The 15,321-nt window shown below is 42.8% G+C and overlaps 1 pseudogene; it reads right to left on the bottom strand.

Annotated features, from left to right (window-relative positions):
- Positions 1-3,418: 3,418 nt before the first annotated feature.
- LOC144457099 (NADH dehydrogenase [ubiquinone] 1 beta subcomplex subunit 1 pseudogene) lies at positions 3,419-8,888 on the bottom strand (annotated as a pseudogene).
- Positions 8,889-15,321: the final 6,433 nt, after the last annotated feature.

Below are 15,321 nucleotides of genomic sequence, written 5' to 3'. Positions count from 1 at the left end.
CTCTTCCAATTACTTTGTATTTTTTACATGAATTTCTGTGTGTGTGTGTGTGTGTGTGTGTGTGTGTGTGTAGATAGTAGACATAGTGTAAGCTTTAAATTGAACTCACAAGCTAATGAGGAAGAGCGGTTCAGCATGTACATAAACAAGTAAAAAGATATACAGGGTGTCCCAAAAGTTTTAGTGCATTTGAATGTAAGCTGAACAAGGCTAATGCAGGAACTTGTTTTATTTGACCATAAAGATCTGTAGCCAGGTTTTGTTGTTGCTATTGTTTTGCTTTCTTGTTAGGTGGGAGAGGGGAGGGAGAGTGTCCAGAATTGAAAAAAAAATTGAATTAAAAAAAAGAATATAAGCTTCTGGAAGGGAGGGGCTGTTCTGTTTTTGCCCTTGTATCCCCATCACTTAGCACAGTGCCTGGCCCAAATTAGTCTCTGAATTAATGCTTGTTGAAGGTTCAGCATGGATGAATGGATGAATGTGCATTCATTCAATTCAGAAACTAGGTGCAAAGTCCGTTTTAAGTAGAGATTCTGGCAGTACTCAGCAAGCACTGATTAAGCACCTACTTTGTGTCAGGCATTTTGCTACCTGCTGGGAATACAAAGACAAAACTGAACCAGTCCCTCACCTAAAGGATCACACAATACACTCTAGTAGGGAAGTTTGTTGTCATTTAGTCATTTCGGTTGTGTCCCATTCTCCATGACCCCATTGGGATTTTCTTGGCAGAGATATGGGAATGGTTTGCCATTTCCTTCTCCAGCTCATTTTACAGATGAGGAAACGGAAACAAACAGGGTTAAATGATTTACCCAGGGTCACACAGCTAGTAAGTGTCTGTGATCAGATTTGAACTCTGGAAGATGGGTCTTCCTGACTGCAGGTCGAGTGCCCTATCTTGCGCCACCTCGCTTCCATAATGGGGAAGACAACACATAAATAAACAGCTACAGGATCTGAAAAGCTAGAAGAAAACCACAGAGGAGGAAGGCTTGGGGTGGGGGGAGAGGAGACCAGAAAAAGCCTCCTGAAGAAAGTGGAATTTGAGTTGAGTTTTTTTAAGAAGAGTTTTTTTGAAGTAGAGGCAAGAAGGCAGAGCACTGCAGGCATGGGAGACACCTAAGAGCAAAGGCACTGAGAGGAGATGTGGATTATTATGTGCAAAGAGCAGAAAGTAGGCTGGTACAGCTGGATCCTAGAGTATCAAGGGAGTTAAGTGTAAGAAAACTGGAAATATAGGAAGGGGGAAGTTGTGAAGATCTTCAATGAATCAAAACCGTATTTAGCACCTACTAAGTACCAGGCACTGGTTAAGTGCAGGGGATACAAAAAAGAGGCAAAAAAGAGCCCTTGCCCTCACAGTCTGATGGGGGAGACCACATACAAGTAAAATTATATAAATACATATATACAGGATATATAGAAAATAGCCTAGGGAAGGCACCAGAATGAAGTGTTGGGAAAGGCTTGCTATTTAATAGATGAGATTTTAGTTGAGACTTAAAGGAAGCCAGGCAGTTGGAGATGCAAGATCTGACATCAGCAGAGAGATTGAGGCAAGACAGATTTGGAAAATCCTCAGTATAGAGCTGGTAATTAAACCCATGGGAGCACCAAGTGAGGTGTAGAGGGAGAAGAGAAGAGGTCCCAGGACAAAACTGTGAGGGACATCTATGGTTAGAGGGTGTAAGGTGGAAGAGGATGCAGCAAAGGAGCCAGAGAAGTAGTGGCCAGAGAGGTAGGAGGAGAAGTGGGAGAGAGTTGTGTCCTGAAAACCTAGAGAGAAGAGAGTATCAAGATGGGGAAAATGACCAACAGAGTTAAAAGCTGAAGAGAAGTTAAGGAGAATGAAGACTGGAAAAAGGCCATTGGATTTGGCAACTGAAATCATTAGTAGTAACTTTGGAGGAAGTAGTTCCAGTGTAATGATAAAGTCAGAAGCTGGATTGTAAGGGATTAAGAAGAGAGTAAGAGGAGAGAAAGTGGAGGCTCCTATTGTAGATGACCTTTTCAAGTTTCGATACAAAAGGCAGGGGAGCTATAGGAGGATAGTTGGTGGGGACTGGGGAGTGGAAGGATCAAGTGAAAGTTTTTTCAGAGTGGGAGAGACATAGGTGTGTTTGCAGACAGTAGGGGAATGAGCCAGTAGACCCAGATTGAAAATAAGTGATAGAGTAGGGTTGCCAGAGGGAGCAATCTGTTGGTTCAGGAGATAGGCTGGAATGGGATTGCTTGTACAAATAGAGGGGTTAGCCTTGGTAAGGAGTAAGGCCCCCTTATCATGTGAGACAGGTGTGAAGGAGGAGAGAGTGGCAGAAGGCATAGGAGTGATACGAGACAAGAAAGAGGGGAAAAGACAGTTCACAGCATATGGTCTTAATTTTTTCTGTAAAGTATGAGGCAAGATTGTCAGCTGAAAGGGTGTGGGGGAGGGAGGGGTCAGGTGAATTTGAGGAGGGACAAAAAGGTTTGGAAGAGCTACTGGGGAGAATGGGATAATGAGTTGATGAGGCAGGTATAGAACTTAAGTCAAGCAATGTTGAAGGCTCAATTGAGGTTGTCTAACATATATAGTAGACAGAACAGTTTTGTGATTTTCTCCACCTTCCTTCAGCTGCATAGGTTCAGGAGTGAAGGTGGCAAATGGTAGAAGACATATAAGAGTATAAGGCTGAAGCTTGGCAAGATGTAATTGATGAAGTGATAAGGGGGCTAGGGATTCAAGAGACAATGTAGAGTTGAACTGGTTCATCAAGGGGTCAAGATGAGGAAAAGAAGAGAGAATGACTAATGCAGAGATGGACTGGGAGAGAATTGAAGGGTCAAGGGATTGGAAGTCATGATGCAGATGAAGAGTAGGATTTTTCAAGGGAAGGCAGAGGGAGAGGTGAAAAGCCAATAGACTGTGGTTGGATAGGGGGATTTTGGATTTTTTGAACATGGAGGTGATACATTTATGGGTGGTGGAAATATCAAGGGGTCTGACTATCTGAGGAACAGTGGAGGAGTAGGTCATGGGAAGTGAATAGGTTGAAGTACTGAATGGTTAGTGTTTGAGTGAGAGTCAATATGTATGTTGATATCCCCTAGTAGGAAGATAGGAGTTGGGAGGAGAAAAAAATTGTGAACCATGTATCAAACTGACTGAGGAAGTGGATTGACCTAGAGTCTATAACAGCAGCTACCAGTATCTTGATTGAGTGGTAGATATGAATAACATGAACCTCAAAGGAGGTGAGATTACTGAGTGACAGAGGAAGGGGGAAAACCTAGAAGTGGCAATGGGGAGCAAGGAGTATTCTACTTTATGAAACATGCATTTTTCCCCTTGTAGGATTATACTTAGTTTTGCTGGATATGTTATTCTTGGCTATAATCCTAGATCCTTTGCTTCAAGAACAGTATATTCCAAGTCTTCCAATTTTTAAATTTCTTTTTAATTTTTTCCCACTTGATAGCATTTTTTTTTCCAATTATGTGCAAAGATAGTTTTCAACATTCACTTTTACAAAGATCTTGAGTTCTAGTTTTTTTCTCCATCCTTCCCCTCCCCCCTCCCCAAGACAGAATGCAATGTGATAAGGCTATACATATATAATCATATTAAACATATTTCCACATTAGTCATGTTGTAAAAGAAGAATCAGAACAAAAGGGGAAAACCATGAGAAAGAAAAAAAGTAGTATGCTTTGATCTGCATTCAGACTCCATAGTTCTTTCCTTGGATGTGGACAGCATCTTCCATCACAAGTCCCTTGGAATTGCCTTGGATCACTACATTGAGGAGGGCAGTTAAGTCTTTCAAAGGTGGTCATCACACAATGTTGCTGTTACTGTGTACAATGTTCTCCTGGTTCTGCTCATTTCACTCAGAATCAGTTCATGTAAGTTTCCCCAGTTTTTTCTGAAATCCGCCTGCTCATCATTTCTTACAGAACAATGGTATTCCATCACATTCATATGCCACAACTTGTTTAGCCATTACCCAATTGATGGGCATCCCCTTGACTTCTAATTTTTTGCCACCACAAAAAAGAGCTGCTATAAATATTTTTGTACATGTGGGTCCTTTCCCCATTTTTATGATGTCTTTGGGACACAGACCTAGTAGTGGTATTGCTGGATCAAAGGATATGCATAATTTTATAGCCCTTTGGGCATAGTTCCAAATTATTCTCCAAAATAGTTGGTTCAGTTCACAATTTTCTACCAACAAAGCATTAGTGTTTCAATTTTCCCACCTCTTCTCCAACATTTATCATTTTCCTTTTTTGTCATATTAGCCAATCTGATAGGTATGAGGTGGTAACTCAGAGTTGTTTTAATTTGCATTTCTCTGATCAACAGTGATTTAGCGTACTTTTTATATGACTATAGGTAGTTTTAATTTCCTCATCTGAAAACTGCCTGTTTATATCCTTGGCCATTTATTAATTGGGCCATTAATTAATTAATGACTTGCATTCTTATAAATTTGATTTAGTTGCCTATATATTTTAGAAATGAGGCCTTTATCAGAGACCCTGGCTGTAAAAATTGTTTCCCAGCTTTCTGCTTCCCTTCTAATCTCAGTTTCATTGTCTTTGTTCATGCAAACATTTTTTAATTTAGTGTAATCAAAATTATCCATTTTACATTTCTTAATGTTCTCTATCTCTTGTTTGGTCATAAATTCTTCTCTTCTCCATAGATATGACAGGTAAACTATTACTTATTCTCCTAATTTGCTCATGGTATCACTCTTTAAGTCTAAATCATGTACCCATTTTGACTTTATCTTGGTATACGGTGCAAGATTTTGGTCTATGCCTAGTTTCTGTCATACTATTTTCCAGTTTTCCCAACAGTTTTTGTCAAATAGTGAGTTCTTGTTCCAGAAGCTGGAGTCTTTGGGTTTATCAAATAGTAGATTACTGTAGTCATTGACTACTGCGTCTTGCATACCCAACCTGATCCACCATTCTATTTCTTAGCCAGCACCAAGTAGTTTTCGTGATTGCTGCTTTATAATACAGTTTTAGATCTGATATGGCTAGGCCCCCTTCTCTTGCATTTATTTTCATTAATTCCCTTGATATTCTTGACCTTTTATACTTCCATATGAATTTTATTATTTTTTCTAGCTCTATAAAATAACTTTTGGTAGTTTGATTGGAATGGCACTGAATAGGTAAATTGAGTATCGTCATTTTTATTATATTAGCTCAGCCTACCCATGAGCAATGGCTATTTTCCCAATTATTTAGATATGACTTTATTTGTCTTCCATTTCTTTATAGTGGTGGCTAACTACTGTGTGATCCTGATTGTGGCTCCTCATTATTAATTTTTTTTTCCTGGTTGATTGCAGCATTTTTTCCTTGACCTGGCCGTTCTGGATTTCAACTACAATATTCCTGGGAGTTTTCATTTCAGGGTTTCTTTCAGGAGATGACTGGTGAATTATTTTAATTTCTATTTTGCCCTCTGGTTCTATAATATCTGGGCAGTTCATAATTTCTTGAAATTTGATATCTAGGTCCTTTTTGTTGTTGTTCCTGGGTTTTAAGTAGTCTAACAATTCTTAAATTATGTCTCCTTGAGCTATTTTTTAGGTCAGTTGTTTTTCCTATGATATATTTAACATTTCCTTCTACTTTTTTTCCCCAGTCTTTTGACTTTATTTTATTATTTCTTCTTCTTCTTCTTCTTCCTAGGCAATGGGGTTAAGTGACTTGCCCAGGGTCACATAGCTACCAAGTGTTATGTGTCTGAGTCCGCATTTGAACTCATGTCCTCCTGAATGCAGGGCCGGTACTCTATCCACTGCGCCACCTAGCTGCCTCTGTTTTATTATTTCTTGATGTCTCATGGAATCATTAGCCTCCATTTGACCAATTCTAATTCTTAAGTTATTTCCTTCAGTGAGGTTTTGTACCTCTTTTACCATTTGACCAATTCCAGGTTTTTTTGTATTTTTTTTTCTTTCATAAATTTTTTTATTTAACATGAAAATTTCTCAATTCAGCCAAAGCCTTCATTTCCAGGTAACTTCATTAGGTTTCAGTTCCCTTTTAAATAACATGCTCTTATTCCGGAAAGCAGTTAGTTTTTCATCACTCTTCTTGTCTAGATAATAGCCAATGACAAATCCCACTGGTACCAGAGGGTGAAGCCCGTAGTCAGGCACGGCCTGAATCAACTTCACCATGATTGCTGCAGGTGAGATGCTGAGTGCTGAGAGCTCTCCCAAGGGCAGCAGCTCCCTTAGAGGACCTCCAATTTTTAAGGAGTTGTTTTCTTCAACAATATTTTATGCCTCTTTTACAAAACTGTTAATTCTTTTTTCACAACTTTCTTGCATAGCTCTCATCTCTTTTCCTATTTTTTCCCGTACTATTCTTACTTGGTTTTAAAACTCTTTTTTGCTTTTACATTTTTTTTAACTCTTACAGGAATTTTTGTTGTGCTTGTATCCAATCTGCATTTTTTTTCTTTGAGGCCTTGCTTGTAGGTGTTGTCAGGTCATCGTCTTCTGTGTTTGTGCCTTGAGTTTCCCTGTCACCGTAGAAGCTCTTTGTTGGTTGGGCTCTTTTTTCTATTTGCTCATTCTTCCAGCCTACTTTTCTTTTTTTTTTTTGTAGGGGGCGGGGACTAGGCAATGGGATTAAGTGATTTGCCCAGGGTCACACAGTGTTATGTGTCTGAGGCCAGATTTGAACTCAGGTCCTCCTGAATCCAGGGCCAGTGCTCTATTCCCACCTACTTCTTACCCTTGGACTTTGTCAGTGTGGGGCTCAGCTAGCTTCTGAGGGATGATGGCTAGCCTGAGTTCAGTCTCTTTATGACTTTCTGCTGTTTCCACAGCTCAGCCTGGGGACCTTCAAGTTTTCAGTGTTTTCAAGGTGCTATGATTCGGGGAGGAGTTTCTTCACAGAACTCCTGGTAAAAGTTCTATGAGTCCTGACCCAGGTATGAGTCTGTTGGATAGTGGGTTTCTGTAGGCCGCTCCTGGCCTCCCTGTTAGCCCACAGGGAGGTTCTGCAGGTTCAGAACCACTGAACTGCCAGCTCTGCTTTGGCATTCATCTTCTGCCCTGGTTATTCCACTGTGGGTTTATGTGTGGGGCTAAAGGTTAGAATTGAGTCCTCACTCTGCTCTAGGGCTCACAGCTACACTCTTAAGTTTTTGGAACTTGTTCCTTGCTTATACACGTCTAGGGCCTCTCTTGCTAGTGATTACTCCTTTCTGCCCTGGAACTATGACCTGAAACTGAGTAATAGGCAACAGAGCTTTCAGACAGCACTCATTCTGGTTCCCAGTGCTAATTCAAGGCTCCCCTGGGATCTCTTTCTGCCCTGGTGCTTCCAGCCCTGGTGATTGGTCATAGTTTCCTATTGTCCCTGGACACCAGAATGCTCCCTGCTACCCCCATGCTGCTGTAGCTGCATGCTCCTACTGCTGCTGTGCTGCTGGTCAGACCCATGCCCAGTATCCACAGACCCATCTATCTTCCTAAGTTGCCCTGGGCTGGAAAAATGACAATGATGGAATTTTCTTGCCTTTCCCAATCAGAATTCAGCATAGCACATTTTTTAGGTTGTTGTGGAGGAGGTGTGTTGGAGGAGCTGGGTAAAAATGCTCAATCTCACTCCCTCATCTTGACTCTGCCTCAGTAAGGAATATTCCAACTCCCTCACCCCCCTCCACCTAATGTGCAGCCAGTACTGGAAAGAGTGGCCAAGGAGTCATCCTGGGGGCTTAGGGGGAGACAGATTTCAGTAATAAGCCAGTAGATGGAAGGAGTGGGAGAGGAAAAGATTTAGGATGAAGGCAAGTTTGTTACCTCTGGAATAGGCATTGCAGAGAGCACAGTGGAAGGAGAGGGATGTGTTTTGTTGAAACTTTGGGATGGGAGGGTTGATGGTGATGGAAATAAATTGAGTGGTGGGGGATGGGGACTAGGTTTCAATTCAATAAACATTTATTAAGTACCTACTGTATGCCAGGCACTGTGCTAAGCTCTGGGGATACAAATATGAAAAAGAGCCAGTTCTTACCCACAGGGACCTTAAGATCTAATAGGGGGTGGAGTGGGGGAACAAGAGGGATGAGAGGGTTGTGGCTGTGTGTACCTGGCATGGGGGCACATTGTTCCATGGAGTGGAAGTCAAACCAGGCTGCTGACAGAGAATGGAGTTGCAAGGAAGGCTGTAAGTCTTCTAGAAAAGAAGGATTCAGAAGGAACTTAGTGTACCACCCTCCAATCACAGAGGAGAAGCAACTGAGGGTGAGTTGAGAAGGCGTTGTTATTCACTCACTTTTCAGTTGTGTCCAACTCTTCATGACTCCATTTGGCGCTTTCTTGGCAGAGATACTGGACTGGTTTGCCATTTCCTTCTCCAGCTCATATTACAGATGAGGAAACTGAGGCTAACAGGATTAAGTGACTTGCCCAGGGTCACACAGCTAGTGTCTGAGGCCACATTTGAACTCCCTAACTCCAGTTCCAGCACTTTATCCACTGTGCCACCTGGCAGCCCTTTGAGAAGGTGTGGACTGTAGAGTACTGCCAGCTCCCTGCAGCCTTCTTTCAGGGGCTTGCTGAATCATTCTTCATGATGATGACATTTCAGGTGATCATTTTATCACAGGCATGTTATGCCATAGAGCAGAAGCCAAACAGAACTGCTGATGGAGAATCGGTTTGCTGATGGGTTTCAATGACAATGTACAGGAGTTCAGAATCACTGGCATAGGAAGGGTATGACCAGGTGTGAGAATGTTCATCATTGAGTGGAGGTGGCAGGTTCATGGTCAGATGGGAGGCCCTGCTTCACTGCTCCTCGTCCCTCTGAACGGTGGAGATTAGGTAGGTAAGGATGCTGGAGGAGAAAGAAGTCTGGTTCCTTCTTCCCCCTCCCCCACCCCTGTTCCCCAACTTCCCTCAAGGCCAGGTGCAGCAGGTGAAAGGTCTGAGGTCAAAGGGTAGGTTCTTCCTCTCTGCACCAAAGGTTCTCCACATCCTGGTTGGGAGATCAGGCTGGAAGCAGCTGGAGCTGGAGTTGGAGCTGAAGCAGGCATGACTTCAGGGTAGAGAGAAGGCTCCCAGCCCCCTGCAGCCTGCCCTCAGGGGCTTGCTGCTCCCAGGTGTAAAGCACAAGGCATTCCGATGGTTTGGGTCCTCTTCTCCCCTCAGGAGATTGGATTTAAATATCTAAAGACCTTTTATTTGATCCTGGAATAGGGAGCCACTAAAGTTTACTAAGTAGGGGATGTAGTCAGACCTGGGATTTAGGAAAATCCCTGTGATCAGAATGGGGGAATGTATTGGACAAGAGGAGAAGCAGGAAGGCCAACTGAAGGTTATTGGAGAAGTCCACACAAGAGGTGAAGAGGGTCTGAACTAGGGTTGTTGCTATGTGACTGGGAAAAGGAAAGTATAGGAGAGATGTTGTAGAGGTAGAAATGGCAAGATTTGATGACTTGACTGGATGTGTGGAGTGAGGAACTGAGGATGACACTGAGGGTACAAACCTGGATGACTGGGAAGTTGGGGTGCCCTCAATGGCGGTAGGGTAGTTCAGAAGGGGGGAGGTGTTGGGGAGAAAAATAGCGAGTTGTGTTTTAGACATGTTGAGTTTGAGATGCCTATGGGATATCTTCTTGGAAATATCCAACAGGTCGTTGGTGATGTCTGAAAAGGGGTCACATTCCAGGCATGGGTAAATAGGCTACAAAAAAAGCAAGCAGAAGGGGACTGGGGGTGGCAAATAAGCCCGTCTGGCAAAATGTAGAGCATGTGAAGTTTGAAAAGGTAGGCTGGGGGCAGCTAGGTGGCCCAGTGAATAAGCTCCAGTCTTGGAGTCAGGAGGACCTGAATTCAAATCTGGTCTCAGACACATGACACTTACTAGCTGTGTGACCCTGGGCAAGTCACTCAACCCCGACTGCCTCACAAAAAAAAAAAGGTAGGCTGGAGCTAGATTGTGAAGGGCTTTCAATCCCCCAAATTTAAGACTAAACCAAACTGCAGATTGTAGGAGGTCATCATATACATGTTGTGCTCAGTTGTTAAACTGTGCCCCAGGAAATGATGGGTCAGAACCTTTACTCCAGAACAGACCCAGACTGCTCATCAGTTACCAGAGGGCAAAATTAGGGGCTGACCCAATATGGAAGAAATAGATCTAGGGAATCCCGAGCCACAAAGAGGGATGATTAGAGATTAACAGTTTGTACTCAGAAGGGAGCAAAACCAAGGGGACAGATGATGGCTGACCTTAAAAGGTCTCAGATACTTTGCATTTTATTCATTTGATCTTCCCAATACTGCTGGGGAAATATGTACTTTGGATATTATTCCCATCTTAGAGATGCAGAGCCTGGAGTCTAGTGAGCTGAAGGGACTCCAAGTCCCAAGTGGCCAAACCACTATTTAAACCAGTGTCTCTGACTCCTGAGCCAGGGCTTTGTCCACTATCCCACAGAACCTAGAACGCAGAGGAGCTCGGCGGGGATCCAGGAAGATGGGGCATGTACAGACAGGCTATGGGAACTTCTCTCATTAAGTTACTGAATTGCCTGAGACTCAGAACAGAGAGTTTCCCTAGGATTCTGGGTAGAGGACATACACCAGAAAAGCTGAGGAAAAACAAATCCTCCAAAGGTTAACAGTAATTACGTGTAGGTACCCAGGTCAAATCTGCCTTCCATAGTACACCCACATAACAGGCATTCAAGTGCCATTATTGGATGGAAAAAACAGAAGCGTAGCATTCAAATGAAATACAGCAGACAGGCATTAGTCCGTCCTTGGTATCTCAGCCCAAGCTGCCTGGTTGTTTCTCATAAATATGTAAAAGGTTGAACAGAAGCCCATCCAGAGCTATGGTCTGGGACCATGGGATTCAAATGCAGAAGGGAGGGCTGAGGGCTAGGTGTGTACTTATATTCTCATGTTCTTCACATTTAGACACCTGCCTCTTTTCTGCATTATTCAGCATAGAAGCCAGAATGCAGAAGGGCTTAATCTCACAGGCCTAAAAAGGAAACTCTATGTAATAAAGGCTATGGTTTAATCCTTTTCTAGTTAGCCTTTTGAGAAATCTTTATTGATTTTTTTCTTCACATAAAGGGATGGTGAACATTAATGTGTAGGGACAGGGAATTCACTGACTCTGAGTGCAGGGAGATGTTTGTTTCATCCCCTTTACCGGAAATTCCTGCTTACGGATTTCATATATGAGACGACTTGCTTGTGCCTTCACTCAGCACTGCAGACAACTCTCTGGGACAGTTGTCCATTACAAGAAAGATTCTTTTTTTTTTTTTGTATCTGAATATAATGCATTACTGGAATGTAAAAAATTATAAATATGACAACTATAGAGAAGCACAGATTTACATGAACTGATACACAGTGAAGTGGAGCCAAGAAAACAAAATACAGAATAATTGCAAAAATGCAAATGTAAAGAATGACCACAAATACACAAAATGTTGAGAAATTATGAAGAACCAGAACGGCCTCAAAAACACCTTCCCCCACACCTTTACACAAGTGTTTGCATCTATTATCAGAGTTGTTTTTTCTGATTCTTTTCTCTCTCTTTCTCTTTTAAAAGTCTTTGTTATATCAGATGGCTCTAGGTAGAAGAAAGATTCTTTTTAAAAACCATCAGGAAGTCAAACCAAAACCAAAAAGCCCAATTTAAATAGTTTCTGCCTAGGCCCATTCATTCAAGTGATGAAGGGTTTTAAGAATATATTTAGGAAGAGGAATTGCTTTTGAGGGAAGCCTGAGAGCAAGAGACATTAAAAAACATTGTGATTTATGGGCAGGATCCAAATCAATTAAAAACATTTATTAAGCATGTTTTACTTAAAAAGACTCCAGTACATTCTCCTCGAAAACTACCTCGTACCTATTTTGTATCTGTACGTTCAAGTATGAATTCCTCAGTCGGATGCCTTAGCAGATACCAAGTGGTCGTTCAATGCTTGCTGATCCAGAGTTTTGCTTAGGCATAGGTTCTCCGAGTATCTATGCTTCTATAGCCTGCCTCTGACTAGCTTTGTGACCTTGTGACAAATCACTTCACTCTCAGCAACCCAGGCAACAACAAAACCTGTGCTGCAGTGGACCTGCCAGGCTGCACCAGTGGAAATAAAGTCCTAGGTCTGAACCCCTCCAAGAACTCCCCACCCCACAAAAAATAAAAACAACCCCCCAAAACACAACAAATCTCCCACAGTAGCCAGGTTTGGGTTGTATCTATAGGGGCATTAATAAGTACTGAATTAATAATTTTGACTTTCAAAAAAGGTCTTAGAAGAAAGCAAAAAATAAAACCGGAGGTAGGTCTCCCTGTGATGTTGTTTCATATGATTTTATGCTTGTTTGTTTTGAATTATGACCAGAGGGGCTCCACAAAATACCCATAGCAACACTTTCTGTGATGGCCAAAAAATAGGAAGAAAGGGGGTGCCCTTCAATTGGGGGATGACTGAACAAACTGTGGCACATGTGATGGAATGTTACTGCTCCAGAAGAAACCAAGGAATTCAGAGAAATATGGCAGAACCAGAAAAAGCATACAATAGCTACAGTAACATAACTGAAAAGATCCCTAAAAACATAGCAAAATGAGTGAATACGTGTGCAATCTTGGCCCCATAGAACAGATGATGAAAGGGGATGGAGGGGAGGCTGCAGGCATTGACACAAAATACAGGCATATCCATGACTAACCTGGCCTCATTTAATGGGTTGTCTGGCCACAAGAGCAGCCCTCCACAGCACCTGCTTTAGCTGTGGGCCCATTCCACCACGGGAAGTCTTTGCATGCTTGGGGTAGAACCCCACCCCAATTCACCATTGGTTACCCTCAACCTGGTTTAGCCTGTCTGTTGAAATGATTTACCTGGGTATGGCTGCTGGGCATACTAAAGCTTCATGGAGCCACGGGGGAGCGTTAGGTAGATTAGGTAGGCACAAAAGGCGGAAAGCGTTTCTGAAAGGGCTCAGCAGCCCGCACACCAGAGGTACTAGTCTTCTCTGAACACACCCTACACCCCAACGTTCGTAGATTGGACCAAGGCCTTTGATACTGTCAGTTGTGAGGGCTTATGGAAAATTATGTCAAAATTTGGTTGCTCAGAGTTGTTCGTCAGTATTGTACGTCAATTTCATGACGGCATGCTTGCCCGGGTTCTGGATAATGGACAATGCTCTTGTGCTTTCCCGGTCAACAATGGAGTGAAACAAAGCTATGCTTGCTCCTGTATGTTTTGTTTTTTTTAAATTTTTTTAGGCAATTGGGGTTAAGTGACTTGCCCAGGGTCCCACAGCTAGTAAGTGTCAAGTGTTTGGTCTGAGGCCGGATTTGAACTCAGGTCCTCCTGACTTCAGGGAGGGTGCTCTATCCACTGCGCCACCCAGCTGCCCCTCTCCTGTGCTTTTTAACATGATATTTACAGCCATGCTGTCAAATGCCTTCAATGAGGACAAAGAGTGTCAAGGTCAGCTACCACACTGATGGTAAATTCAGCTTGAAAAGGCTAAAGCCAAGACCAAAGTGGAGGGAGTGTTAGTGCACAATTTTTTGTTTGCAGATGATTGTGCACTCAGTGCAGCCTGTGAAGCTGAGATGCAACAAAGCATGGATTGATTCTCTGCTGCTCGTGCTAATTTTGGCTTAACAATCAACACCAAGAACACACTGGTGCTCCACCAGCCAGCATCACACCATCAGTTACAGCAATTGGAGAAATTTTGAATGCTGTGGATAAGTTCACTTACCTTGGCAATATACTTTCCAGGGATGTACACATTGATAATGAGGTTGACACATGCATTGCCAAAGCTAGCTCTGCGTTTGGGAGGCTCCAAAGGAAAGTGTGGGAGAGAAGAGGTATTAGACTGCCTACCAAACCGAAGGTCTGCAGAGCTGTTGTGCTGATCTCACTGGTGTATGCCTTGTGAAACCTGTACACTATACTGGCGCCATGCCAGGAAACTGAATCGCTTCCATTTGAATTGTCTTAGGAAGATTCTGAAGATCACCTGGCAGAATAAAATACAGACACTGAGGTCCTTTCTGGAACTAAACTGCCAAGCACGCAAACTCTACCGCAGAGAGTGCAACTCTATGGGCTGGCCACGTTGTTCCAGTGCCAAATGTGTGCTTGCCAAAAAGACTATTTTATGGAGAACTCACACAGTGCAAGTGTTCACATGGTGATCAGAAAGAGATACAAGGGGCTCAGATTCTTATAATCTAGCCAATACCTCACAGACTCTCAGATTCCTTGAGTCTGGCTAATATGGCAGATCTTTAATAAACCTTGTCTTTGGCTGAAAGCAGGTTTGGGTCAAATTCTTTTGGGCAGGACCCACATGTCATGATCTCACGTCCCAGCACCCCTAAACCTCTAGACCTCATCATATGGTTCCCCGACTGGGAAAAACTGCCTAATACCAAGCTCTTCACCAGCTGAAACTGGAAGATACCAGATATGTATGAAACCATAACAATGTCACCATCTTCCTAATGTCACAGTCCTCTTCCAGAATGAAGGGCAAAACACAACCTAAAAGTACCTCATGAGTTGTAGAAGCCTGGAGGACTTCCCAACTTCCCATAGCCGTCTCCAGATTAGCAGAAGACAGCGTCTGCATCAGGAGCCAAGGATGGACTGGATACAGATTCGAGGCTCTCCAAAGAGCACAACAGAAAACCTGTACCATATTTAAGGAGAACATGTCGGGGTGTCCAGTACAATGGCTTCCAGCAGCTGTGCATTACCCCTTTGATACACCTGCTTTCCAAGCTTGAGCCCACTGTCCATGGATTCTATGTATGTGAGAGCGTGTATCACAGACTTTGGGAGGGGATGTTTTGTGCTATTTTTTTTTTTTTGCTATGCCTCCTTACTAAATACCCCTTCCTAAAAGCTAATCTTGAAAAAAAAAAAGAGATACAAGAACACTTTCTAGATCTCTCTGAAGAACTTCGGGATTGCATGACATGGGAGACATTGGCACAGGCCTGCTCAGCATGGCATGCCCTCATCAGAGGAGGTGCTGTGCTCTACTAGCAAAGCAGAATTGAAGTAGCTCAAAAGAAACTCCAGATGCTCAAATTTAGAGAATCTACCCCAAATGTTCATACGGACTATTTGTGCCCAACCTGTAGCAAAACATTTTGAGCTTGTATTGGTCTAATCAGCCAGTATGACACACTGTAACTTGACTCTAACATACTATTGTAATTTTGGTCCTCTTTGAGAACAAAAGACCACCATTCTCTCAGGGGAAAACCAACTTTACTGCC

This window comes from Phascolarctos cinereus, unplaced genomic scaffold (genome assembly GCF_003287225.1).
Source record: "Phascolarctos cinereus isolate Bilbo 61053 unplaced genomic scaffold, phaCin_HiC Scaffold_4;HRSCAF=312, whole genome shotgun sequence".
NCBI lineage: Eukaryota > Metazoa > Chordata > Mammalia > Diprotodontia > Phascolarctidae > Phascolarctos > Phascolarctos cinereus.
This window is presented reverse-complemented; position numbering and strand designations above follow the sequence as displayed.